Genomic DNA, 15616 nt, shown 5'->3' with positions numbered 1-15616 from the left:
AAATGAAGTAGACATAGAACCATTCTGGTTGTTTTGGAGAAAATCACTGTCTGACTCCTGGTTCTGCAGAAACAAAGACAGGGTGGCCTGGATTTGAATCCTTTTTTACCAGCAAATCCGGTCTTCAGGATAGTTTGCATAACCCTTTCCAGCTTTGGCTCATGTCTGTTCTGAATAAGCAGTTAAGCAGTTTGGGTATTTTTCAGCTCCCTGTGGGCTGGCAGAGGAAAGATATGCAGCACAGAGGACTGAAGGAGAGGATTTGTTTAACTTTTGCTGGCCTGCATGGATGCACCTCCCTGAAGTGTTCAGCCACCCTCATTCCCAGTACTAACTCATGTACCAAGTAGAAGCTGCTAGTCTCACAGACAGAAAATGTTTGGTGCTCAGTGCTTCAAACACCTATTTACAGAGGTTTATATAATTTAGCAGCATAATGTCTGCTGAAAACTCAGGGTGCTCTGAACCTGGTGCTGGTTCCAGCTTGGCAGGAATGGCTCCAATGGGCACAGGAAAAACAGAGAAAGCAGTCAAGTGTTATATCCCTCCCCAAACCCTTATTAATGAGCTGGTGCTATACCGCAGCTGTACTGCAGATTCTTCCTATGAGAGTATCCAAATATGTTGTTAGCAAACCAAATCACAGGAGCCAAATTTCATCAGCAGGTTTGTGGCTGAAGCAGTTTTTTTGAAGCAGTTTTTTTGATGTGTAATTTTTTCCATATTGATGTGACTTTGGGAACAGGACACCAGATATTAAAAGGGAGAAAATCAAACTTTGGCTTAAGTTTTTCTCACCTATGAACATATATAAGTTTAAAAAAAAAATTGACTGAACTGTTGAGAAAGTGCAAGGCTGGTGTTCCTCGGTGTGCAAAGACAAATATTTGGTTAATACCAGCATTCCAAGGACCTGGACAAGACTTAGCCCTTTGGTGCAAAGTGCCCTGCAAATCCAAGGTATGAGACAGCTCCTGTCTCCAAGAATTTGCCTTCTCTGCTCATAACCTGCAAGCAGGAAGGATATCTCACCTGAGGCATTGCAAGCAGCTAACTGGAAAGCTGAAAGCAGAACCCAGTTCTCCAGCCCAGTGCCTTGCACGATAAGCTTCACTCTGGATTGGTTACTGTTTTCCCACAGCAGTGCTCTGCTGCACTAATTGGGATTAGGTCCCCATTGCACTTAATGCTTCCTGAGCACAGAGGAGGAAGCAAATTCTGCCATGAAAAGCTCGACAGTTGTAGCTGCTTAATTGATGGGGTTATTTTAAATCCAGTCAGTTAAATTGCTACGGTCACCCTTTATTATAGCCTAGGCAATTTTATTTCAAGTTAGCTTTAATCAATTAGGAATTGATTTTAGCTAAGTCAGTATAAGAACATCTGATCTGGTTTAACAAAATTGGTTTTAGAGAAGTGAAATGGGTGCAGATTCAGCATGAGCCCAAAGAAGGCTTGCTTTCTCTTTTTGCCTGCTAATGATCAGGTACAAGATATCCCAGTAAAACCCCAGATCCTGTACAGCTTCAGCAGATCCTATCCCAGTCTTAAGCCCTGGCAAAATAAAATGTACAGAAAGGCAGATAATGATGGTTGCCTTAATGAAGGACTGTCTCCTCAGCAACTTGCACACATATGCACAAGCACATCCTCGTCCTGACTGCACTGGTCAGTGGAGGAGCTTTGGGAGCAGCAAAGTTAAGAACTTGCAAAGTTGACATGCAAGTTAAGAACTTGCTAACTCTGCCTGCCCCTCCAGGCTGCAGCCCTCCAGATCACTGAGGCAGCAAACCATCTTGGTCTTCCACTATGTGCTTTTCATTTGTTTTCAGCCAGTTTAGTGTTTTGAAGAGGTTTGCAAAGGTGCCTGAGCCGGAGGTATACCTCCAGGAAAGTGGCTGGGAGCAGGTGGAGGTAGGAAGAAGAAGCAGCAGTTCTGCTTCTTGGCAAAAGCGTGGCACTATATTATGAAAATGGAAATCCCAGGAGAACTAAGAATTATCAATAGAGAATTTGAGCTATCACAGTTTCTAATGATGTCTTGCCTTCAGGGCTATGAAACATTTGCAAGGTTTTACGACACTTTTGAAGGTTATTTCTCCAAATAACTATTCTGATATTTTTACCATACTGTAAATAGATACTATGCTTAAAAAAAAAAAAAACAAACCTATCTTGTTCTCTTCAATTTGCTGCTGTTGTTTTTATCATGATCGTTATGAGTTCTTGTATAGAAACTCTTTATCACTGAATGTTGGAATCTTTCATTTCTGTTCTCATAAATGGTAAGAATGAAGCTACTGAAGTCAAGGACCCACTATTTCTGGTACTACCAGAAGAAAAAAGCAATATTTCTGCCTAGGACTTGTTTACTTTGTGCCAGAGCCATTCCCATCCTTGACTTCTTCTGTAGGTACAAGTAGTGTTAATGAGGTGTTAATGTGTATGTAGGCGTCGAAGACATAGATTTGCCTTTGATCAGTCGGTGTTATTTCCCTTTTTTTCTTCCTTTTTTTTTCCCCCCTAACCTCGAAAAGCTGTTTGCACTATGAAAGCCTTCTGACTTAACAGAAATTTTTCCAGGAGCTGAAAGAACTCTGAAAACAATGTCTAGTGAAACTCCCACTGACTACAGTGGGGTCAGTACTGCTGCTTTGATTACAATTGTTTGAAGAGCAAAAACATACTCCCAAGTGTTTGCCTACATGCAGTGTTTGTACTGCTTTAAATATAGGCTTGAAATTAGTATATTGAAAGCAGTATATAAACCCTAGTACAATGCAATTGTGCTATTATCAGGAATTTATGCTGATCTTGTTTGATCCCACAAATGCAGATCAGACCACAGTCTTTTCCTATCTGTATTAGTATAATAACTTCAATGTTTTGGTTTTTTTAATGCACACCTAAGGAGTTAACTTTGCACAGAGACTGGGTGTGTTAGTTTCTTGGCTGATAATTATTAACACACACGAACAAATGAAAGCAAGACATTTAAACTGAGAAAGCTCCAGAAGATAGAAAAATTATGCTCTCATCTTATTGATGTGGGCTTCCTTATCCTGTTGCCTTTGTTATCTCTCTTATTCACTCCTGCTGACTTAAAGCAGCATCACCTCCTGCTTATCTGAGTCTCATGAAAAAAACAATTGATTGGGGTATGTGTGTGTGTGGCTTTCATAAAGCAAACACATACAAAGTGAAGTTGGAAAGGTTCAGTGCTCACGTCTCCTTCCCCAGACTCTCCAGGCATCCACCTGGGACTCTGAGGCCTGGCACAATCATATATTCGAGTGGAAGACTGCGTGGGTTTCTGCATATGTCTCTCTTGGGACATCCTGTTTGCTGCAGTCATGCCTTACCCACCCAAGAACAAACTCTGCTGCCCCAGGTGCTGCAGAGCCAGGCCAGCAGACAGGTCCTGCTCTCTCACAGCAGCCTGAGCCCTGCTGCTGGCCTGGCCACGCAGCAGAAGGGAGACGTGGAGCTCACAGTGGGAGACAGCAGCACGGTCACAGCAGCCAGTGTGCTGGCACTGAGGCTGTTGGAGGGCTGAACATGGGAGGTTTCCCAAGAAGAGAAGCTGAAATGGAAAAGGAGGGAAAGTGAAGTGAGAAAGAGAAGCTGGGAAAGATGTATGCTCCAAGAAAACTGTGATGCACGCTGGAGGAAGCAGCCCACTGGCACAAACTGACAACCCAGTCAAAACTGTATAAAAGGCTCCAGGAGCAGCTGGAGGCTCCCAGTGATGATTGCTCTGTAGCTTTCCCTTCTGGCTCTCTACCTTTCCCTCCTGGTTGGGGTCTCATTCAAAATTCAACTTTCTCCCACAGGCCACATGGCAGGATGGGGAATCAGGCTTGAAACATGGAGAATTGATTTAAAACAGCCAAGCTGGGCTCCTGTTTCAAAATCCTACTTTAGAGGATTTCTGTCTCTCCCGTGTAACTATAGAAAACCCTGGTTTGATTATTCTTGCCAAACTTCAGTCAGCCTTTGGAAGTGCTTCTCTTCCTCCTTTTTCCTAACTCTGAGAATGAGGTAGGAGGGTAGGAGAGGTGGCTCATTGCATAAAGCTATGTCCAAGGGTTCTAAAGATGTAGAGTAGCTAGAGGACTGGGTCCCAGCCCCCTGAGTCCAGAGGTTTCTGCCTTATCTGCTTGTAATGAATCCAGTTCTGCCTGTTTGTGTTTGGAAGAACACAACTCCTAAAAATAGGAGAGGGAAAGTGTAAACATACTAGCAAAGGAGAGGCATAGCAAACTATGCACATGTCTGTGTATAACTCTTATTTATAAGGTTTGTTCCCTGAACTCAAGCAAGCTTGCAGCAGCAGAGGTAAATCATGTGGCCCTGGAAGCATTTGCTGTTTCCTACATAAGCAATAGCCTCTATTTCTTCCTCCCCCACCCCAGTTTATGTTTTGCTGTCCCAGTTGGAGTTTAATGTGCTTTGCAGTTTCCTCTATTTTTCTTTTTGAGTGTGTTTTGATTTTTTCATGTTGAAGTCTCTGCTGACAAAAGGTGTCAGCCCATTTAACAGCTGCTGGGAGACAAGTGCTCCGTGGATACAGACAGCATGGCAGCGTGGGAGGCCAGACGAGGCATCCTTTGGACAGGCAAGCACCATGTGTCCTTGGCCTCTGAGTCCATTTTCCCCTTCAGCTGGGATGCTTAGAGCACATAATGGACAATGCTGATTTTTGGAATGGGAGCTCAGTGCTTTGGATGTGAAAGCATGCTGTACGTTTTCACACCTGGAAGCTCTTCAAGGAGAGATCTAAGATCTTTTCTTTTATGCGCATACATTGAACTTTCTTTGACTGGCTTCAGACTATTTTTTTTACCACATATGGTGATTGCTTCCAATGTGTGCTTATAGAAACTGGAGACATTTACATTCCTAGTTTAGGGAAGACTTGACAGATATTTGATTTGAGTTGGTTTGTTATTCCTAGTTCTGGCTTATTGCAACCACAGTGCCTACTGCTGTATCTCTATTGATTGCAGACAGACATCCTGAGGGATAACTCTGTCTTCTCTTTCATTTAAAAAGGAGAAAAAAAGGCATGTCTCCAGCCCAAGTACTTGTGAAGACAGACACAAATACCTAATGCAGGCTGTTTGATGAGACTGAAAGTGTGTCACTGTGAGTTCTAAAACATCATCATTTATTCTCCCTGACTTCTCTGTCATTCATTGAGGTACCAACAACACTAATGTGCAGAACTGTGCTGAAAAGGCTGCAGAAGAAGAGTACCTGCAATTCTTTGGGTTAAACTAGCAGGAGAGTGCTGAAGTGAAACCCTGAAGGACACCCAACCTGAATTCAAAACTCTGCCAACTCTATAGCAAATTTGTGTTTCACACCTCCTACTCACACTCCCTAATTTCTGTCCAGACAGGCAAATTCCACTTGACCCCTGGATTTAGCAGGTTTGGGATAGTTTCCTTGACCCTTATCCAAAGAATAAATGAAGAGATTTCGTTTATATTTGCATGTCTAGAGCACAAGAATCCCTGAGAGTTTCTCTGTCAGCCCAGATGTTTTTCCTACTAGAAAAAGGCCCTGACCATGTCCCATTGTGTCAGTAGACCAGGGGTGAAGGACAAGTGTGACTATCTGCTGCCACTAAAGATCTTGCTTCTGTCATTATAGAAACTTAATCAAAGAGTCTGTTCTTCAGCATTGCATTCTCTAGCCTGACATACCTGGGCTGCTGTTCTGACTTTCCTTTAAGACACTGCAGGGTTTGACTGCTCTGCAAATGAAGGCAGCTTGGACGCTCAGCACAGGTGAGTAGCCCAGGAGTTTACCTCTGGCCTCTCTGTTGCACGTTGCCTAAGTGTTTGTGGGGGTCTCTGATGTATTGCCCCATGCCTCCTCCTTTAAAGCCAGCGAGGCCAAGTTCTCAAAAACATTGAAGATTCCCACAAATGCAGGACTCTGTCTCACAGGATGAGAAGACAGTCAGTCTTCAGCTTTTTTTACCTCTTTTGTACAGCTCCTAGAAGTGAAAATGAGGCTAGGAGAAATGGCAAACATCATACTTCAAGCCCTAAAAATTTGTGGTTACTGTGGTACAAATCTTTTAGAGCAACATGCTTGCTCTATTTCACTTAATGAATTGATTTGATGGCTTGTGCTCCTATGAAGCCACTTCCTCTTGCTCATTTAGTTTTCCTTCCTCCCTCTAAGCCCCAGAATTTAGACCTTTCTCATCACACTACCTGTCTATTGGAAGGAGATCTCTGCTCATTCCTGCCAAATGAGAGAAAATCAAAGTCTGTGCTGAGCAGCAGTAAAAGAGCAATGTTGCTGCCTGGAATTACATCAGGAGCTCCTTCCATATTAGACCGTGTAAGTGCTACAGCAGGGAAACAAGTAGCTGAGCCTGTTCAAAAGCCTATGAATTCTTTCTTGCATTAAGTTAATTAGTGAGAAATGAAACAAGAAGCTGGTGCATGAAAGAAAAGGATTAGGTATCTTGTATCTTCATAGCTCAGTGGAATTGCAAGGAAAAGGGATCCAATTCATCAGTGATAAGAAATAAGTGTTTATCCTTGTTTCAATTTTGAGCAAAATTAGCTGTGTGTTTTACCTGCTGATGGACAGAGAACATTCAGCTGCTGAGGCAAACATGATAACAGATAATCCAGGAAAATTTGTGTGACCACTCAGTGATCAAGCACAGTCCTGTCTGAGCCATGTTCTACTGGCTGAGAAGCACCATCTAATTCCCTTCTGCTCTCACTCTAACTGGCTGATTCAGGGAGTAGGAAACTCAGAAATGAACACACTCTCTCCTCCCCAGCACTTAGCAGCACCAGGAAAATATGGCAAACAGATGGGAGTCAATGTATCATCCAAATGAAATCCCACCCTTCATGAAAATGTGCCAGCTGAAGAGGAGACAGGATTCCTATTGGTGTCCTTTGCCATAGATAGCAAATGTGAATTTTTTGGCTCAAAGAGAACAGTGAGTGCTTTTCTTTTTTCCTCCTTTGGGTGCTTGTCATCTTGGCCAGGTGGTCTTTGAAGCTTGGGACATGCAGAAGCATGAGACTTTCCAGAGAAAGCTCCAGATGCCCTTGGCAAACTTGTTTCTCCTAAATCCTCCTTTCCTACTGTGTCTGTGGCTGGGGCTGAAATTTTCACAGAAAAACTAGCAGGATAGTTAAGAAAAATCTAACAAGCTCTTGAGCTGTATTTTATGTGGACAAGATGTATTTCCATCTGGAGTTAGGGTGGCAGCTTTTCCTTGCCTTGCTGACAGACTTCATGTTGTCATGAACAAAACTTGCTTTTAATGGGTATTGGGATCCCTTTCCCCTTCATGTGTTTCAGTTGTGACATTTGAAAATATTACTCAGGAAATCTCTCGCCATCTGGGTCTCCAGCAGCCTCAACACCTGCACCACTGATGCACCCTTGCCTCTCTCAACAGCTCGCCCATCTCTTCCCCTGCAGCTGTCCCCTTCAGACTCTCTGCCTCAGTCTGTCAGCAGAGGCACCAACAGAAACCAGCTCATGGATCCTGCTCAGTCCTTTTTCCAGCCTATAAGCTTGAGACTTTTGTGTTTGCTCAGTTTCCATTACATGCCACAAAGTGAAGAACATTCCTGCAACATTTGAGGAGGCACAGATTTACTTGGAAGTTTCCCCACCTGCTCATAGGGAGCAAGATGTCACTTATCTTCAAAACTCACAAGACAAGTACTTCTTCAGTCTGAGTTTTGAAGGGGGGCAGCTTAGGACTGCCTCTTTCCCTTCTCAGCTACAGTGCAGCCTCACTCTGCCCATACAAAAGGCTCTTACCCTCAGCTCCAGGATCAGCAAACGTCTCCATCAGCATCCCCATCAGCAGCAAACAGCCTACTGAACAGTCCTCTTCCTCCACTTCATCCCCTGCGAGTTCAGGTGAGGGTGGCTAGGAGAATGTTTTTCTGTCACCTCTGGAACAGCACTTCTGATCTCTTCTCAGGGCTGATGGTGAAGCTGAGGTCACCCCACGGGGTGCAGCTGCACACTCACACACTACTGCTCACCTGAACAGCCCGCCGGCACCTTCACTCACTGGGGTAACTTCCTGGTCTAGCTAAGCTCTGAAGGGCTTATCTGCTCCAAAATAAAGCTAGGAAATGGCAGGAAGTCTTGACTAGCTGTGCTCCTTGATCTGCACTCAGGGTCCCAAGCAGTAACAGACTAAAAGCGGTAGGTATGTGCAATTTTATATGTTATACATGTTCATAATTATATGTACTATATATATATGTAGTTACATACATATATAAAATATTTGTGTATACTTACTGAGGAGAACTATGACTGTATCACTCAGAAACTATCCAAATTATAATACCACAGCAGAAAGCTGGATCAGCTCTACTGAAACCAATGGAACAATGAATCAGATTAATGTGCCATTTTCCTTGGGTAAAGAAGGATATTTACATGAAGTACAGCATTTCAAAATGGTCAAGGGTGCTTTTAAGTCTATGAAACATTGTTGTTTAAATATATGTGTAAAATTTCCTTTTGTAGCTGGTAAGACAGTTGCTAGGGAGTTTACTAGCATGAGTGGTCTTTTCCAAATTAATGTTACATTTTAATTAGAATAAGTACTGTACTGCTAGAAGACAGAGAATATGGAAAGAGCATTAAGTTCATTCCAGTTCCAGGTTTCACAGATAGGTATCATATGTGGAAAGGTGGACATACTATGGGAGTCCTAAGTACTGCCAGCAATTCCATCTAGCTAGTGAGTTTATGTAAAATCATTGACCTTGATCTGAGGATAGACCTCTTTAACACAATCAATACAGGTGCAATCAGATAAGAACATTCTACTGTTTTATTAAAGTGCATCTAATTCAAAACTCAATAACTCTCACAAATCCTTAATCAGAGAAGACATCCTGGGAGGTATTTAGGTGAGTGATCTTATAACTCTTGCTCTCTCCTTGTTAGGATGGCATTTTACAAATAGACATGTCTGTTTCCTCCTTACCCTCCCTGCCGTAATTCTTTCACTATACAGTTGTGTTGATTATCACACATTTATCAAGTATTTTTGCCTTCATTTATTTAGAGAGACTGAGTCAAGTGACAGCTTCTCTTTACCCTGTCCCCCTGCATCAGTGTGGCCAAGCATACAAATGCAAATGTGGCTCGTTTGCTGGCACGCTGGGTCCTGTGCTCTAATCCTTGGCTTAGATGTGTGGCGCTATAGGAGGTGCAGTGTTAATGCAGGCTCTCTAGCTCAGGGTGGCCAGGGATAATGAAAGAAAACAGTCCATGTGCAGCAGCATTATGTGATAATTTAAGCAGAATGAAAGCCAAAGGCAATGACTGTATTTTTAGAAATTATTTTAGATCAAAATGATGCATACAGAATAAGACAAAATAACTACATGGTAGAGAGCTCTGAGAGCACTGCTTACAGTGAGGTAATTATTATTTTTTTCCAGGTGATCCTCAGCATGTTCCTCGATAATGCAAAACAAATTGTAATTTGGAGCAATTGAGCTGAAGGCAAATTTCTTTTTCAGTCATTTAAGTTCGTATATGGCAGACTGAGGGGATCAGGTCTTTAGTGTAAGTGTGAATGGCTACACATGCTTAACTAGAGCCCTGGTTCCCTGCATTACACTAAACAGCACTTAGCCAGTCCATAGAATAAAATAAGAAAAAAAAAATCAAATTTGTTTGTAACAATGTACAGCACAGAGAGGCTCAAGAGGCTGCAGTACAGTAACAGTCTCCTTAACATACAGGTCCAGTGAAAAGAGAGGATGTCTGGATTGTGACTCCTCACAGTCAGGAAAATTCCAGTTTGATTCTGATCACTTTAGTCCCTCAGACTTGAACCTTGAACTTTTATTCCAATAACTATATATTAGTTATTCTAATAACTTCTTCCTCAGTCTATTTCTACCTCAGTTGTTTTAAGACCTAAGTTGGTTGTTATCTTGTTCAAGATGATGCCTACAAAGGACAAAACTACCAAGTTCCAATTCCCAAATGCACAAACACACTAAGATCTGTGCTTTCCTGGAGCAGAATTCTGTGTCTCCTATTCCAAGTGGGCCAAAGTAATATCTCCCATGGTAGAAACAGGATTTTAAAGGGGATGGACTGAGCTAGTTGGTTGTGTTCTGCTCAAGTTCTGCTGTCTGGGAAAAACTCAATTAGCATCTTTCTCTAGCAAGGCATGTGGCCTGGGTCATCTTTTTCTGTTCTAAGGAGACAGACTAAGGGCAAGAGTGGTGAACACCAGAGATCCTGGCAACCCTCCTGCAACTGGTTTGGTGATGCTACTACAGCCTATGGCAGCAGAAGGAAAGAATTGATGCTTCCTGCCCAGCCAACACAGTAGCAATTGCCATCATAGTAGTTCTGGCCTTCCCTTCTGTTCACACCAAGAGCATGAATCTCCAGGGCTCTGGTGCAGGCGAAGCAGGGCTCACAGTTACTTTGCTGTTTCTGGCTGCCTATTAAACTAGATGGCTTTCTGCTTGGCCTGTGCTTCATTCCTACAGTCTCTTCTGCTCTCCATGTCCAGAAGTGTGCTTGCTCCATGTAGTGATGATGACTCAGTGCTTCCTGAGGCACTTCAATACCTCTCAGATACAGCATGATGCTGTGTTGTCTTAGCTTGGGTCCTGAGGTCACTGAAGCATTAGCACTGCACAGTGAAAGACGCAGTCACTTGGTCATTAGCATCATCTTCTCCAAAATTCTGAGGTGATTTATCAGATTTCACACAACAAGTAGAAATAAAGTACTGATGAAGGTGCTATGTATTTATGTTGGGTTTTTTCCTGGTGTTCTGGTTGTTTGTTTATTTGTTTTATATTACTGAGCTTTTGATTACCTCAAATATCTCTTTAAAATATAGTTTTGAAAGAAGATGTGCTGGACAGTGGAATGGTTAAATGCAAAGGCATGCTAAGTATCTTGGCCTTTGCCACAAAAAGCATTGCTGATTCAAGACATTACATAAAAGCTTCTGCTGCGCTGCAATCTCTCAGTAGTTACTTTAGCTAGCCTTTTCACTCTCCTTCTGCAAGGCTAAATAATACCCCCTTTTTATTTTTTGTAATCAGAATTTATGTCATATAATCTCTGAAAAGTACTTTTTGTGTGTTTCAACTTAGATAAATGCAGCCACCAGTGGAACAGAAATAAAATTAAAATTTATCTCTGCACACTTCTGTGTGCTGGGCCTACAGTTCAAAAGCAGCATTATTTTGGAGAGCTTGGCGAGGGGGAGATGCTGGTGTTTGGATGTACATAACACTTTAGACAAAGAGTTAAAAAGGAAAATGCTATTTCTTAATGCTAAAGGGAGAAATAACAGTGAAAGAGACTGAAAAACTGTCCAGATGCTGCATTATATCCACAATGATATGTAACTATTCTGTATTAATGAAATAAAGCCATAGGCTCTAACTAAATTTGTGCTTTTTACTGATGTGTTGGGCTCTGAAGGATTCCCACCCCCAATGGAAAATAAGAATACAAGAGATCTAATTATAAATGGGAGCTTGAGAGGCACAAGACTTTAAACTCTTCTTCTACTTAATAGAATTTGCTGTGGTGCTAAAATAGTATTCCCCCCTGTTATTCTGACATGAAAAACATTAGTGAATATTTGATTTTATTGTGGAACAAATTATGGTAATAATGAGTCTTTGAGAGAAAAAAAAAAAGCTCAAAATGGTACAATCTCATTTAAAATGTGCATGTGTAAAATAGAGCAGATACACAAAGTGTTGTCTGCTACTTCACCAAGAGACTGTAATTTTATGAGCTGCATGCCCTTTCAGCATGGTGCTCAACACATACCATTTGCCTGTCTCAACCCCACTCTTACTGCAAACTCCTTTCTCTATATAATTTGGGCATTGGGACTGTATGAACTGTCAGGTTTCAGCTCCTACTCAGCAATCCAAAACTGCAAGGTCAGGTATCATTGGGCAGAAAATTCTCCCTATCTTTCCAACTGATTCTCAGACATGATGGCATCAAAGACTGATCACTTCCAGTCAAAATGTGAAAAGCCAAGCAACCATTTATGCTGGATTTGTTAAACTTATTAATTTAATTTGTACTTACTTTCACAAGAATGGACTCCCAGCAAGAAAGTAAGGAAGAAACACCGGAGATGAATGACTTAGAAGGATTATTTAAAAATATTCTTTTTTTTGGCTATCAATACACCCATTGCTGAAGTGGGTGCTGTCAAGAGAGATGTCTCCTGCTACCTTTTGCTTTTAATGCTGCACTGATTTTAGAAAAGTGTATGAGAAAACAGCTTCATCTTGTTTGAGGATGAGATGAAGAGTGACTAAGCTTCCAAAATCCCACTCTGGCAAGGACACTCTCTATACCCTATACCTTGACAGTAGGGCTTTTGACTTCCCTTTGACTTTTGCCTTGGTAAAATGAAAATAACCCTGTATTTGTGAGTTTTATTATCAGGAATGTGTCAATGAAGATAAGAGGCACTTTGGTGCATGCTGGGATCAACAGGAAAATTTTCAGTCATTCCAGTAGGTCAGGTCACATTGTCAGTATGGGAAGCTGTAAAATAAGTTTTCTTGTCCAAATGAGACCGGTGGATTACTTGGGACATTTTCTGGGAAGTAAAGAGTTGGTTGTCCTGTCACATCTTCTCAGGAGCAATGGCTGCAGGGTTCAGTGGGAAGTTTCTGTAGAGGAATGTACAGAATTGATATTCTTGATACATTGGAATTCTCTCTTTGGCAGACCCTGCCCACACTCCAGAGTGTCCTAGCCCTTTTAGACGTCTGTGAGTATGACTTGAGGAAGGTGTATATGGCAGGGGTGGGGGAAGAACTACTTTTTGCCCCCATAAACTCTTTCTCATAATGCCCTTATGATGGCCTTTATCAGAAGACATCTCCAGAAAACTTCAAGGTGACCCTGGCTCAGCCTTTGCAAATTTCTGTGTGCATTTCCAGTTATTTTTCTTTTGCTGGCTATGAATGAAGACGCCCCGATCCCCTGAAGGTCATAGCTCAAAAAAAACCTTAAAAACAAAAAAAAATTCGCTGAGTTTTTCATCAGCATGAGAGGATAATTTTGTTTTTCTGTCTTTAAAATCAGAAGTGTTTTCATGTCTTGTATGGTTTGGGTCACATAGTTGAACACATATGTAAACATTACAGCAGGGATACAATTTTCCTGCAGATGTTATTAAGGTGACTTTTGCTTTATTTTGTGAGCCAGAGATTCTCAATGTTACTAACTTAATGACAAATGAATGTCAATGATGAATGTCAAATGGAAGATCATTTTGTTATAGCTGGGTTGTCTTATTTTTATAAAAGCATCTAAAAAAATAAAAATAAAGCAGGGTATAAGTATACATTCCTTTCCTCATATGAATGAATCATATAAGCCCTTTGCACTCTGTTGAGTGATTAAATGAAAATGACTTGGGCCAGTGAAGATGTGAAATGGATTTTTGTCACTGAGCAAGCCTATTGAAATGACTCTGTTTCACAGAGCCAGCAGCATGATGTTTAAATGGAGTTTGTTTTGGAGCATGGGTCACTCTGGGGCAGGTTTGCTCACATAAGCTACACACAAATGTAGGCTAAAGAAAACAATAAATGTGAGCTGTCAGAAGATCTTATTAAGAATTTGCAGAAGATCTTACTCTTAAATAGGATGGAGGAAGGAAATATCTCACAATCAAAGGCTTTACTATCTTCATGGTTAGCCTTTGTCCCAGTCAAAAATGTAGGACACTTTTAATATAATCTCACTGTATAATGTAATCAGACTGTCTGAGGGATATCTTATGCTACTCTGATAGTCAACAATCAAGTCTGGTCAAGGACAGTCAAATTGTTTTATTGCACATAACTTGGCAAGGGCTAAGGAAAAACGTGCATGAATTTAATGGCTCAAGGCTTTTATTACTTTCCCAATAGGTGATTTTAAAAATGTACTTCCTTGCCTTCATGTCAAATGCAAAGTGAAATGGATGGCCTTAAAAATCATAAGTTGGAGAGAGGAAGAGAAAGAATAACATTCCTCAATCCCTTACTGAGGGAGCCTGCAAATTCAGGTCCTAAAGAGGACCTGAAGTCCAGCAAAGAATGTCCTAGAAGACTCAGGACAGCTGTAAAGGGTGACACCACAGGACACATGTCAATTCATGTGCAACAGACCTGATATTAGAGGACAGGCCCATGGAAATTTCAGTAACCACACAACAGAGGAAAGACTCCTGCTCTGCTGCTTTAGAGGCACTATAGGTGTCCTGTCCATCTCATTTTACCTTCCTTTAATGGAGAGAAGTCCACAGGGAATGAATCAGAAAAACAAGGAATTTGCATGATTCATGTATGAGAATAAGAACAAATGTTTGATTTGGGAGAGAAGTAACAAGTTTGGGGAATGCATTCCCGTTCTGTGGAAATGAAGCTTTTTCCTTAAATCGTCATCAGATTGAGGATACAAGAAGCAAGCCAGAATTAGTTTTTTCCCTTTGATTACAAGGCCCAGGTTACAATGTTAGTAAAGTGAAACTTGATTGAGTGATTTAATCTTTATTAAAATTCTGCTAGCCAATAGAACTAGAAATATTGCTGATAATACATTTGGAAATAATTATACACTGACCAATATACTGCACTTTTAAAGCATTTGTAAATGTTCTCTCTTGTGTACGTCAGGCAGCCAGAACAATTATTTTTGTCAACCCACAGCAGTGCCCCCAAGTGTATAGATTATTTTGTTGATTTGAGGTGGTAAAGAGCATGACTAGCTAGAGTACAGCTACCCAAAGTCCAGCTTCAACAGGAGGTCATAGCTGGTATGTTACAACTCCTGCATAAGTGCTACACAGTCTCTGTCAACTGAGAAAAACAAAACTTGATTTTAATTCCTGTCACAAAAAGGCACAGCTCTGGTGCCCAGCCTCAGACAAGATTTGCCATTGAGTCAGCGTTGGTCAAAAAGGCAGAGCTCCTCCAGTTAGAACATGACTGGCAGAAACAACCCAGCTTTTCAAAGACAATTTGGTCTTTGACCAAACCCTGTGCATCTTGTAAAACTTGGCAGGATCATGTTGAAAAGGCTTTAATGCAGGATTTTGTGGAAGTGACCATTGACTTCAGAACACTCAGACACGTGAGGTAGGCTGGCTGACTTCTGTCAGGAGATATGTCCTGGAGGCACTGCTAGAGATATTTCTTCTAGTGGAAACAGACATGAACATTGAAGACTGATTTGTAGTCCAGTTTTTTTTTCTAGATTATCTCTGACTTTTATCATGAGCTTGACATCATTCATATGGTCTTCATAAATTTATGCGGCACAGTCAAAGTTCTTTGAGGAGTTTAAGTTTAAAGCAGAATTGAAATATTTTAAAGGACTTTATAATGACATATTGGAAGCACAGCAAATCCCTTGATAGCCTAAATGGATGGAAACATCCTAGAGTACAAATGACTTAGAGATTAATTCATGGCACCTTGTGCAGGCTTGGGGAATTCCATGTGTTTGAAATAGTTTCACAGCACAAGCAAACTGCTGGACAGTAGAAATGTCCTTTCAGCCTCTCCTCACTTTCCAG

At 41.4% G+C, this 15616-nt stretch overlaps 1 long non-coding RNA gene across 1 annotated transcript in view; it reads left to right on the top strand.

Annotated features, from left to right (window-relative positions):
- The first annotated feature begins 7787 nt into the window (after window positions 1-7787).
- LOC143693719 (uncharacterized) overlaps window positions 7788-15616 on the top strand; it is a 52253-nt gene continuing 44424 nt past the window's right edge. The window contains exon 1 of the long non-coding RNA XR_013181657.1: window positions 7788-7920. This is a non-coding gene — a long non-coding RNA (uncharacterized LOC143693719). The remainder of the gene's footprint in view (window positions 7921-15616) is intronic.

The sequence above is a fragment of the Agelaius phoeniceus genome, chromosome 3 (genome assembly GCF_051311805.1).
Source record: "Agelaius phoeniceus isolate bAgePho1 chromosome 3, bAgePho1.hap1, whole genome shotgun sequence".
In the NCBI taxonomy this organism is placed as follows: domain Eukaryota; kingdom Metazoa; phylum Chordata; class Aves; order Passeriformes; family Icteridae; genus Agelaius; species Agelaius phoeniceus.
The sequence above is the reverse complement of the archived record's forward strand: the minus strand, read 5'-3'. Positions and strand labels throughout refer to the sequence as shown.